Source organism: Glycine soja, chromosome 14, assembly GCF_004193775.1.
Source record: "Glycine soja cultivar W05 chromosome 14, ASM419377v2, whole genome shotgun sequence".
NCBI lineage: Eukaryota > Viridiplantae > Streptophyta > Magnoliopsida > Fabales > Fabaceae > Glycine > Glycine soja.
Genome location: NC_041015.1, coordinates 29,405,937 through 29,417,285, shown reverse-complemented (window position 1 = coordinate 29,417,285; position 11,349 = coordinate 29,405,937). Strand labels below are relative to the sequence as shown.

Sequence of the window (11,349 nt, the reverse complement as noted above, 5' to 3'; positions counted from 1 at the left end):
TTCTAATGCAACAGAAAGTAAAACAAATAATTGGTTTGAAATTGATACATTGATAGACTTAAAATTTTTCACAAATATCCTAAAATATAAATGATTTTCTTCACAAATTGAAGCAACCGACACACGTGAGAGAGAAAAATAAATTATTATGAACAGGAGATCTTAAAATAATTGATCAATTGATCAATGAGTATATATATATATATATATATTTTAAGTACTTGCACAACATTATTAAATTGATATTCAATGATTTGAAATCATATATAATTATTGAAAGCATGGGTGTTTTTCAACAAATTAAAAATACTTTTTTCACTTAGTTAAATTTTGACTAAAGGTATTATAGGATGTGGAGGAATAAACATATTTAAGGATGAAGTATGTATTATGCATTGAGAAATGGAACATAATTGAGATAAAAGTAGAATACATTGATGATGGAAATTATTTGTGTATATAATTATTTAATTTTATGTGAATGGAAATTTAGTGGGAAAATTTGGTGACCGAATTAAGTTAGGATGATGTGAATACCAATATTTTAAAAAAAAACATGTTTTCAAAATAAATAAAAAAAAGGAAACAAAGAGAGAGAAAGAAACTAAAAATAAGGAGTTATGAAGCATTGCAATGTGAGTGTGGCAACAGTCACTGGTGGAAACAAGCAAGTTATCAAGTGCTTGTGAGAGTAATGAGTGAGGAGGTTACAAAACAAGAATCTGAGTAATCGATGAGGAAGTTATAAAAATTAAAATTGTGGACGGTTGCATCATCTATGCAATAGAAAACAGAAGAAAATTAATTAATATGTATGTAATATTTAATATTATCAATGATCTTAAAAAAATGGTGATAAAAAACAGTTAATATAAATAATATCTCTTTTTTTTATTGTTATAGATGCCACAAAGTAACAAGGACGATTGTCTGGTATTTGTTATGATACAGATTTTTTAATATTTAAGTAAAGTTTAAATAGTTAAGTTAAAATGTATTTAAGCATATATATATATATATATATATATATATATATATATATATATATATATATATATATATATATATATATATGCATATTAAATTTATTTAATGTGTACAATTGTTTAATTTTCATATACTGTGAAGATTTATGATCATAAAAAAGGAAGAATTATAATCACCATTACATTATTTGAGTAAAACTGAATCCGTATCTTTTAAGAGAAAAAAAAGTCGGAAAAATAGATCTTACGAAGAACGACCAATTAAATTTTTAAGAAAAAATAGTAATTAGTAAAATCATTAAATATCTAGCACCTATAATATAACTTTTAAAATAATTATAAACATTATATATATATATATATATATATATATATATATATATATATATATATGATTCTAAAAAAATTTAAATTGTCGGTGTGTTTTAATTAAACTCTAAAATATATAAATTGGAGGAAAAATATATAAGATAATAATAATAATAATAATAATAACATGTATTATTTTACTAGAAAGAATAAATTAAATAAAATTTTATCTAAACAAAGGTTATTTTAATTTACTTTTATATTATAAATATAATCTTCATCCTTGAACGATAGTACTTTCAAGAGTTATTGTTGAGTGAAAACATTTAAGCCTAAATTGAACTTTGATATGATTTTTTTTTATAAAAATAATAAAAGTAACAAAAATAATTAGGAGTTCTAAAAAAATTAATCTGTTTTTTGTCCAAAGAGGTTTTGAGCCCCATTATCCAAGAAAAACGACAGCTTATTTGTCACTATACTAGACCATCTAATAATAAAAGTTGTATAAATATTAATAATAAATAACATTTTTCCAAGGTCTAAAGCAAAGACTTCAGCCATCTTATGTTTGGGTGGATTCTCACTCATTGAGTCATACATTTTATCTTAATCTTAAATATTAATAATTATTTATTTATTATTATTTTCAAAAACATTTTTTAATATAATTTTAAATTTAATATTATTTAACAACTAGTGAAAAAAATCTTTCTTAACCATCTCAAACTAACGTCCTTTTATCTTAAACCATATACTTGATTTTCTTATTCGTTTATGATTTTCAATATAACATTTTCATCTTTATTTTCTAAATTTAATTAAAGTCATTTTTAAAATAATATATCAATAATTAAAATAATCTTATATCACAATATAAATTATTTATCATAAATATAAAATATAGTTTATATATTACAATAATTATTTATTATAAATTTTAATATATGAAAATAAACATTTACCATGTTAATTACATAGACTAAAATACTAGCCTAATATAAGTCCAAGTATTTTTATAAGATTTTTGTAATACCACAAATTCTGTTTGATGATACCTTGATAAAATATAATTTAGTTTTTATGATTTTTTCCTATATGATTTTTCTATTAAATTTTCGTTTGTTCTGTCTATTAAGTGTTTTTGTGATTTCACAATATTGGAAGGAGAGTATATTTAAAGAGAGTAAATAAAAATTTGTAGTTTTTAAATTGATTATATGGCCGGGTTAGCGAAAAATAGAATTCAAGAATTACATTATAACATTTTAAAAATAAGAGTTTAAGTGAAAAAATTGGGAAAATAAATAACATATTTCCACGTTTAATACATAGAGATTATCAATTAATCCTATGAAAATCTACAAAGAATTTTAAGCACGGGGCGACAAGGGAAGGTGAAAGATACAAATCATACCGATGGCTGTCTTAGAAGTCTCTAGGCTATTCAATCATGGAGTTGGCAAACAAAATAAAAGCTAAAATCATTACTAACAAAATGCCACTGTCCATTTTTTATCATTGTAAATTAATGTATAGTCTTTTACTTGCATATTTAAATACTTTCAGTTTGTTCATTTTAATTCATTTAAAAATAACAATACATCGTTAAATGATAGGAAAAATATTTTTTTATTCAAGATACGAAAAAAAGTTTACTAACTATTTATCAAACTTAAATTCCTCTTATCAAATAAACAGTTTTTTAAAAATCGGCAAACAAATTATATTATTAGAAAACGGTACCAGTAGTACCATGTTTTAATTAAAGCCAAACATTTTTAGAGGTTAAATACTTTCCTTAGATTGAAATTTAAGAGAGTCTTATTTTTTTATAAGATTTAATCTATAATATTTCTTGTATTAATTACTTTTAGATTAATAAATATTTCTAATTAAATGAGAGAGAGGTTGTACTAGTAAATAATTACAATAAAAGAGAATATGCTAATGATAATTATAATTTTTAAAAAAATATTATTATCAACTAAATTAATTATTTTTCTTAATCTTAATCTATTAGACAAGTCTTATAAATAAAAAAAGTAATAAAATAAGATAATTAATGTCAAAATTGGAAATCAATAATTGTTAATATAAGTAATTCAACACTTAATTCTTAATCAAAGTTTGATGTTTGATTCTTAATTTAGGCACGAATCGTAATTAGATTAGGTAGGTGTTAAATAAGAAGTGACAGATTCTTTCTGTTTAAAAAAAAAAAAGTCAAAACTGGAGTTTGGGTAGGCATTTTACCCTGCCCACATGCTGACATGCAAAAATCATCAATTTTGTACTTGTTTGGTTATTGAGATATCAATTCGAAATCGATAATGAGGCTGGACTTGATTTTCTGGTTCGAAGCAATAACTGAATTTCTTTTGCTTTTTACCTTATCCTTAACAATGGTATTTCAATCTCCCCATAACCATTTTATTAATGATTCTCAGTTTTTTTCCTATTTATAAACTTTAAATTCATTTTAGTAATTACACATTTAAAGTTATTTTTGATAGTTGTCTGAAAATAGCACTAATTTAATCAAAATCAATTATAGATAAAAATATCTAAACATGAAACAATTTATTTTATTTTAAAAAACACTTTTTAACAAAAATCAATATTATAAAATTTCAAGATAATTTATTAAAATAAGGTGAAATGAGAGATAAATATGTACAAACACTTGGAGATTCCACATTGATCGATTAATAACATGATAAAATAAAGTATGTAAATTGGATTAATCCTTATTTTAGAAGTTAATTTCATAATATTGAGTTAATAAAATGATATCAAAGATAAGTAAAAAAATAACAATATCAAAGTTTATCCTAATCATTGTTGTTGATTTATCAAGTTAGAGATAAATTATCCACAAATATTTAATCCTATAACTTTTAGGTTTGATGTTGAGGTGTGAATATGAGAGAGTGTTAAAGATATCAGATTAACTAATCATATAATCAAAATAAAGTATATGAGTGAGAACAATACATACTTTATAAGTAATAAGTAATTATTGTATGATTAATTTTTTTTAAAGATATATGATGTTCTAAGACAAACTTCTCTTAATTTTAATATATGAAGCAAACTATGTCAATTACAAAAATATCCAATAATTTTATATTAAGGGAATCATGTTTCTTGAAAATAGACAAAATTTGTTTAGTTGATTATTAAAATTTTTTAGATAAGTTTTTTAGAAATTAAACAATTACATATATTTTTATCAATTAATTTAATTATTTATCACATCATATAATTTAATAAAAAAATAACATAATATTTTTACTAAAATAAAAATTAAATTCAGGAAAATAAGATTCTAATATCCTCTCATGAGATTTTTTTTGAAAAACTAATTAAAAAATATTCCTTAAAAAAATTATTTCCTAAAAATATTATTTTTTAAAATACACAATAAACATGAAAAACTAAATGTTCTAACTTTTATTCCCCGAAAAATAAAAAACTTCTCTTTTACCCCCACCTTAGTCCGGTTCCAAATCAACTTGAAATTATTCCAATTTTCACAAAATATCCAATTGCCACTATTGATTTTCCAAATTTTCATTTCATCAGGAAGTCAAAATTGGGATTGATTAGGGATGTTTGGTTTAATTGTTTATTATTTTTATTTTTACCGGAAATAGAAAATGATAAAAATATATTTAGTTGAATTTTTAAAAACATTTTCAGTAAAAATATTTTTCCAAACGAATTAAAAAATAAAAACAATAAAATTCTATTTTTAATGTTTTTTTTTCTTTTTTCTCACTCCTTCCAATTTTTCTCATATGCTTCTCTCTCTTTCTTTTTTTTCTTCTCTCCACATACAACAAACCCAACTCAGTCCCACACCCTTATATTTGCCTAGTGATATATTAATGACGAGCGTCAGTTACCTTGTGTTCAGGACGTTTCTTTTGGATAGTTTCTAGGTGTAGCTAAACTGATTTTTCACGAAGAACGTAACCTTTAAGTGTTTTTTAATCATTGTACGTCTGAATGCTAAATTATATACAACGACGTCCTCCGAGGTTAGTGACAATTAATTATGCATAAATATACTTAATCTATAAATTACGTACATCTATTTTCATAATATATTTCATTTGTTTTTATTATTCCGCATTGACTTCTCAAACACCTTCCGTCCCTACAATTATATCTTTTTTCCTTCTTAGTTTTTATAATATTTCCCTCCTTTTTTTCATAATCTAAATATTCCAATTTTGATCTATTCGTTATTAATATATATATATATATATATATATATATATATATATATATATATATATATATATATATATATATATATATATATATATATATATACAGATAGATAGATAGTTGTATTAAATATTTATGCGGTTTATGCGGAGTAATGTCATGTTGCAGAAATACTTGAGTAACAATATCAATTGAGATAGTATAGTAATTTGTACATCTTCTTTTTATTTATATCTCTCTCTCGATTATATCAAAAAATTCTTTCGCTCTTTTAATTGTACAAATATTGTAAATGTTGTTTTACAAGTAACATTTCCTATATCAAATTTTTATAACGAAAATTTAATTTATCGGAAAAATAAACAGTAGAATATTCGAATATCATATGATCATTAAACTGAAAAAAAAGTTAAAGGATGCAAAAAAAAAGGTATATATATTTATATAGTTTCAAAGAAAAAATATTTAAATTTTTAAAAATCATCTTATATATATCAAGAAGCGCAATGAAGGTAGCTGTAAATTCTGAATCAAGCAAAATCTTTGAGTAATTACTACGTACTAATCTTGCATCTTAGAAAGGATTAGTGTAATTATCCATATCACGAAAAGAATAAAAAATCCATGTCATATATATCCTAAAGCGTATATATCCTCTCTTAGTTTCTGGTTGTTGCATAACTAGTTTTAGCTAATTAAAGTGCAGTCAAGTTTTTGTTTGATTCCATTAATATTTTGTGTGCCCACTTCCTCAAATTTCAAGGTTCTTTCCAGCTGTGCTTTCGAAGTCACTCATGCTTTAATCTTTGACGTATTGCACCGTTTTAAAGTGTTGTTTAACTGGTTTTAGTAAAGAGGATAAGTGATGTGTTCAGTAGAACTTTCTAGTATCAATATGTACGTGGCGATGTATGGCTTTTTCTAGCTATTGAATTTCACGACGCGCGTTGTAATCTTGCATTGCATGATATCCAAGTGTTGCTAATTTACAGGTTTTAGCGAAGTAGATAAGTCTTCAAGTGGGGTGTTGTTTTTTATGATCCAATTTTCTAATTTCAAGTGTCTATATATACATTTTTCTTCTTTTATCAAAGCTTGTGATTAGACTAGCTACCTTTGTACCGTACCCTTGTATTATTGCATGGTTTAAGGTTTAATTAATTAATTTGTAGCTGTTGCTTAGAACTGGTTTTGGCAAAGAGCTTGATCTTCAAGAGATTTCTTTGATTCTTCTTTCTAGTGTAAAGTCATGTCCTATTAGCTAGGTACAAAATGATGAAAAGAATGGGCCACCAACGACGACAAAGTCGCGAAGGTGAATGGATCTTGTATGCAAAGCTTTATGTTCATGCATCTTTTCAATTAAGAGAAAATTATTATGATTTGTTACTTATAAAGTAGCAAATGACCGTTCTAAAAGAATTTCTTGTGCATGATATTTGTGAGAAAAAATTACTCCCTTTATCTAGTTATAATTATTATGTAAGAAAAAATCTTAGCAGAAGTTTATGAATGTTGATTAATCAGTTAGAAGTTTGTTCATTAGTTAGTTAGGTAAAAAAGATGTTAGAGTTAGTTTCTTAATGTAACTAACTGAACTACTCGAGCTTTTCTCTTTCCTCTGCAGGAGGTATGCAAGAATATAAATGTCTCATAAATGCAACAATAAAGCACATGCAATATTTGGTCATTTTACGTGTGTTTACTATATTTTCTCTCTCTCATGGCTAGCTACCTATCTTAATATGGTATTAGAACTCTTCTTATGAAGAGTTCAGCTGCATTACCATTTTCACTCTTACGTTTTCCTCTTTTTCAATGTTATTCACCATGAATGAGTTACTACTGAACTCGGAAAGCTATCTCTACCTCCATCCAAGTGAAAATCCAACTGTTGCACTCGTCTCTCCAGCTTTAGATTCCAGCAACTACCATTCATGGAGTAGGTCCATGATAACAACATTGAGCGCCAAGAACAAAGTAGAATTCATGAACGGAAAAGCACCAGAGCCACTGAAAACTGATAGAACATACGGGGCGTGGAGTCGCTGCAACAACATGGTGGTGTCCTGGTTAGTTCATTCAGTGTCCATTTCCATTAGACAAAGTGTTTTATGGATGGACAAAGCAGAAGAAATTTGGAATGACTTGAAGTCTCGATATGCACAAGGGGATCTTCTAAGAGTTTTTGACCTTCAACAAGAAGCTTCATCCATCAAACAAGGTTCTCTTTCGGTTACGGAGTATTTTACAAAGCTGCGTGCCATATGGGACGAGATCACAAATTTCAGACCCGATCCCGTATGTTCATGCATTGTTAAGTGCACTTGCTCAGTTCTCACCACCATAGCTCAACGAAAACGAGAAGATTGAGCCATGCAATTCTTGCGAGGGTTGAACGAACAATACAACAATGTACGATCTCATGTATTACTCATGGATCCAATACCTACAATACCGAAGATTTTCTCGTACGTGGCACAGCAGGAACGACAATTAACAGGTAACAACTCTTTACCAAGCTTCAATCTTGAAACTAAAGAAGGACCTTCCATCAATGCTGTCAAAAGCGTTTGTGAATTTTGTGGACGCATTGGCCATAATGAGAGCGTTTGTTATAAGAAGCACGGTGTGCCTCCGAATTATGATGGAAAAGGCAAAGGATACAACACAAGAAATGGGAAGACATGTACCTATTGCGGGAAACTTGGCCACACAATAGATGTTTGTTACAAGAAACACGGGTATCCCCCAGGATTCAAGTTCAACAATGGCAAAGTAATAGCTAACAACGTAGTGCCAGTAGAAGGAAAGGCCACAGATGACCAAATACAGCGCCAAGAATCCCAAGAATTGGTTCGTTTTTCACCTGAGCAGTACAAGGCATTGCTAGCTTTAATACAACAGCCATCTGCTGGAAACTCAGCATCCACCAAACCACAGGTCGCTTCCATTTTATCTTGTTCCAATAACGATGCAACAGGTATAATCCTATCTTACGAAAAAGCAAACTCTACCTCCTGGATATTAGATTCAGGAGCCACTGATCACGTTTCCTCCTCCTTAACAAACTTTCACTCATATCATCAAATTAATCCCATCACGGTTAGATTACCAAATGGCCATCTTGTCTATGCTACCCACTCAGGCGCAGTACAACTTTCTGCATTCATTACACTGATTGATGTCTTATACATACCATCCTTTACTTTCAACTTAATTTCCATATCAAAGCTTGTGTCTTCTACTAACTACAAGTTAATATTTTCATCAAATATTTGTATTTTACAGGATACCAATACCAAGGCGAGGATTGGTACAGTTGAAGTGAGTCGCGGTCTCTATCAGTTCACACCCGAAACAACAAAATCACATACCATATGTTCCACTATTACTCACCCAAAATGTAAAGTCATTCCCATAAACCTATGGCACTTTCGTATGGGCCATCCTTCCCTCGAAAGGTTACAAGCCATGCAGTCCTATTATCCATTTTTGAACAATAACAAAAACTTCATATGTAATACATGTCATTATGCAAAGCATAAAAGATTACCTTTCTCTTCTAGCATCTCTCATGCATCAAATAAATTTGAGCTTTTACATATCGATATTTAGGGGCCATGTTCAAAGACATCCATGCATGGGCATCACTATTTTTTAACTATCATAGATGACTACTCTCGGTATACATGGACTCATCTCATGCACACAAAAGCCGAAACACGTAAAATCATTACTGATTTCATTGCATATGTTGAAACTCAATTTGATAGTAAAGTTAAAACTATAAGAAGCGATAATGGAGCTGAATTTCTTATGCATGATTTCTATGCTTGAAAGGGTATAATCCACCAAACCACTTGTATCGAAACACCCGAGCAAAATGGCATTGCAGAAAGAAAACATCAACACCTCTTGAATGTCACACGAGCACTCTTATTTCAAGCACAACTTCCACTTAATTTCTGGTGTTTTGCATTACTTCATGCTGCATATCTCATAAATTGTATTCCTACTCCCTTTTTGAAAGACAAGTCTCCTTATGAAAAACTATATGCGTAACCATGTGATATTTCTAATCTTCGCGTTTTTGGGTGCTTATGTTACATCAATACTCTTCAGAATCACAGACAAAAGCTTGATCCTCGAGCACACCCGTGCATTTTTCTTGGTTTTAAACCACATACAAAAGGGTATCTCGTTTATAATCTTCATTCTCATAACATAACTGCATCTCGCAATATCGTTTTTTATGAAGATCATTTTCCATTATTGCATGAAAACCAAGACTCCAATAACATGCATACCCGTATCTTGCCAACTCCTTTTTCTAGCAACACCGAAATCCTTGACACTACAATAACACCCACAGTCAATCCAAACAATCCTACCCCCCTCACGATACCTACTATCAACTCGCCTTCCTCACCTACTAAGAACCCAACCTTGCGTCATTCTACGAGAACAAGGCATGCACCCACATACTTACAGGACTTTCATCGTGCTCTCACTTCACTTGCTGATACCACCTCTACCAAGGTTAAGTACCCTCTCCATTATGTCTTGTCTTATTCTCGTTTGTCTCCTTCTCATAAACACTTCATCATGTCTATAACCACGTCCACAGAACCCAGTTCATATGTTGAGGCTTCTAGATTTGACTATTGGATTAAAGTCATGCAGGCTGAGTTAAAGGCTCTTCAACAGAACCAAACTTGGATTCTAACTACACTATCACCACACAAAATGGCCATTGGTTGTCGCTGGGTATACAAAATAAAGCATAACGCAGACAGATACAAAGCGCGCCTAGTAGCAAAAGGATACACCTAGATGGAAGGCTTGGATTTTCTCGATACATTCTCCCCCGTGGCCAAGCTTACACTGTCCGGTTACTCCTCGCCCTTGCTGCTCTTCGTAACTGGCACCTTTGACAACTGGATGTAAACAATGCTTTTCTTCTTGGGGATCTTAACGAAGCGGTTTATATGAAGCTCCCTCCAGGACTGATTGTGGATAATCCCAACCTTGTTTGTCGCCTTCAGCGTTCCTTATATGGGCTCAAACAGGCAAGTCGCCAATGGTTCACACGGCTCTCGTCATTTCTTCTCTCCCAAGGATTCCGTCAATCTTCAGCTGATCACTCGCTTTTCTTATACTCTAATAATGATAATGATATAACAGCTATTCTTGTTTATGTTGACGACATCATCTTGACAGGAAATAACCTCAAGACTATAACACATATTACCAAGCTTCTTGATCAAACTTTCAGCATCAAGGATCTTGGTATTCTGAAGTTCTTCCTCGGTCTAGAAGTTGCTCGTTCCAGCCACGGTATACAAGGATCTTGCTCGTGCCAGCGCAAATATGTTCTGGATATCTTATCGGATTCCGGTATGCTTGGTTCCCGTCCTACTTCTACCCCCATGGATTATTCTACATGTTTAAGTGCTTCCATGGGAACCCCACTATCAGAGACTTCTGCTTCTTCCTAATAACGCTTGATTGGATGACTCATATATCTTACGAACACCTGACCAGACATTGCTCACGCTGTTCAACAACTCAGCCAATATATGGCTAATCCCACTTCCACACACTCACAAGCTGCTTTTCGGGTCTTACGTTACCTCAAAGGATCCCCTGGTTCTGGCCTCTTCTTTGCGGCTCAAGGTACACTCACTCTCAAAGCCTTCAGCGACTCCGATTGGGCAGGATGTCGTGACACACGACGCTCCATCACTGGCTTCTCAGTCTATCTGGGTGAGTCTCTAATTTCCTGGCGGTCCAAGAAGCAATCTACGGTCTC

The 11,349-nt window shown here is 30.1% G+C and overlaps 1 pseudogene; it reads left to right on the top strand.

The window, feature by feature from the left end:
* The first annotated feature begins 7,044 nt into the window (after positions 1-7,044).
* LOC114384612 lies at positions 7,045-10,482 on the top strand (annotated as a pseudogene).
* Positions 10,483-11,349: the final 867 nt, after the last annotated feature.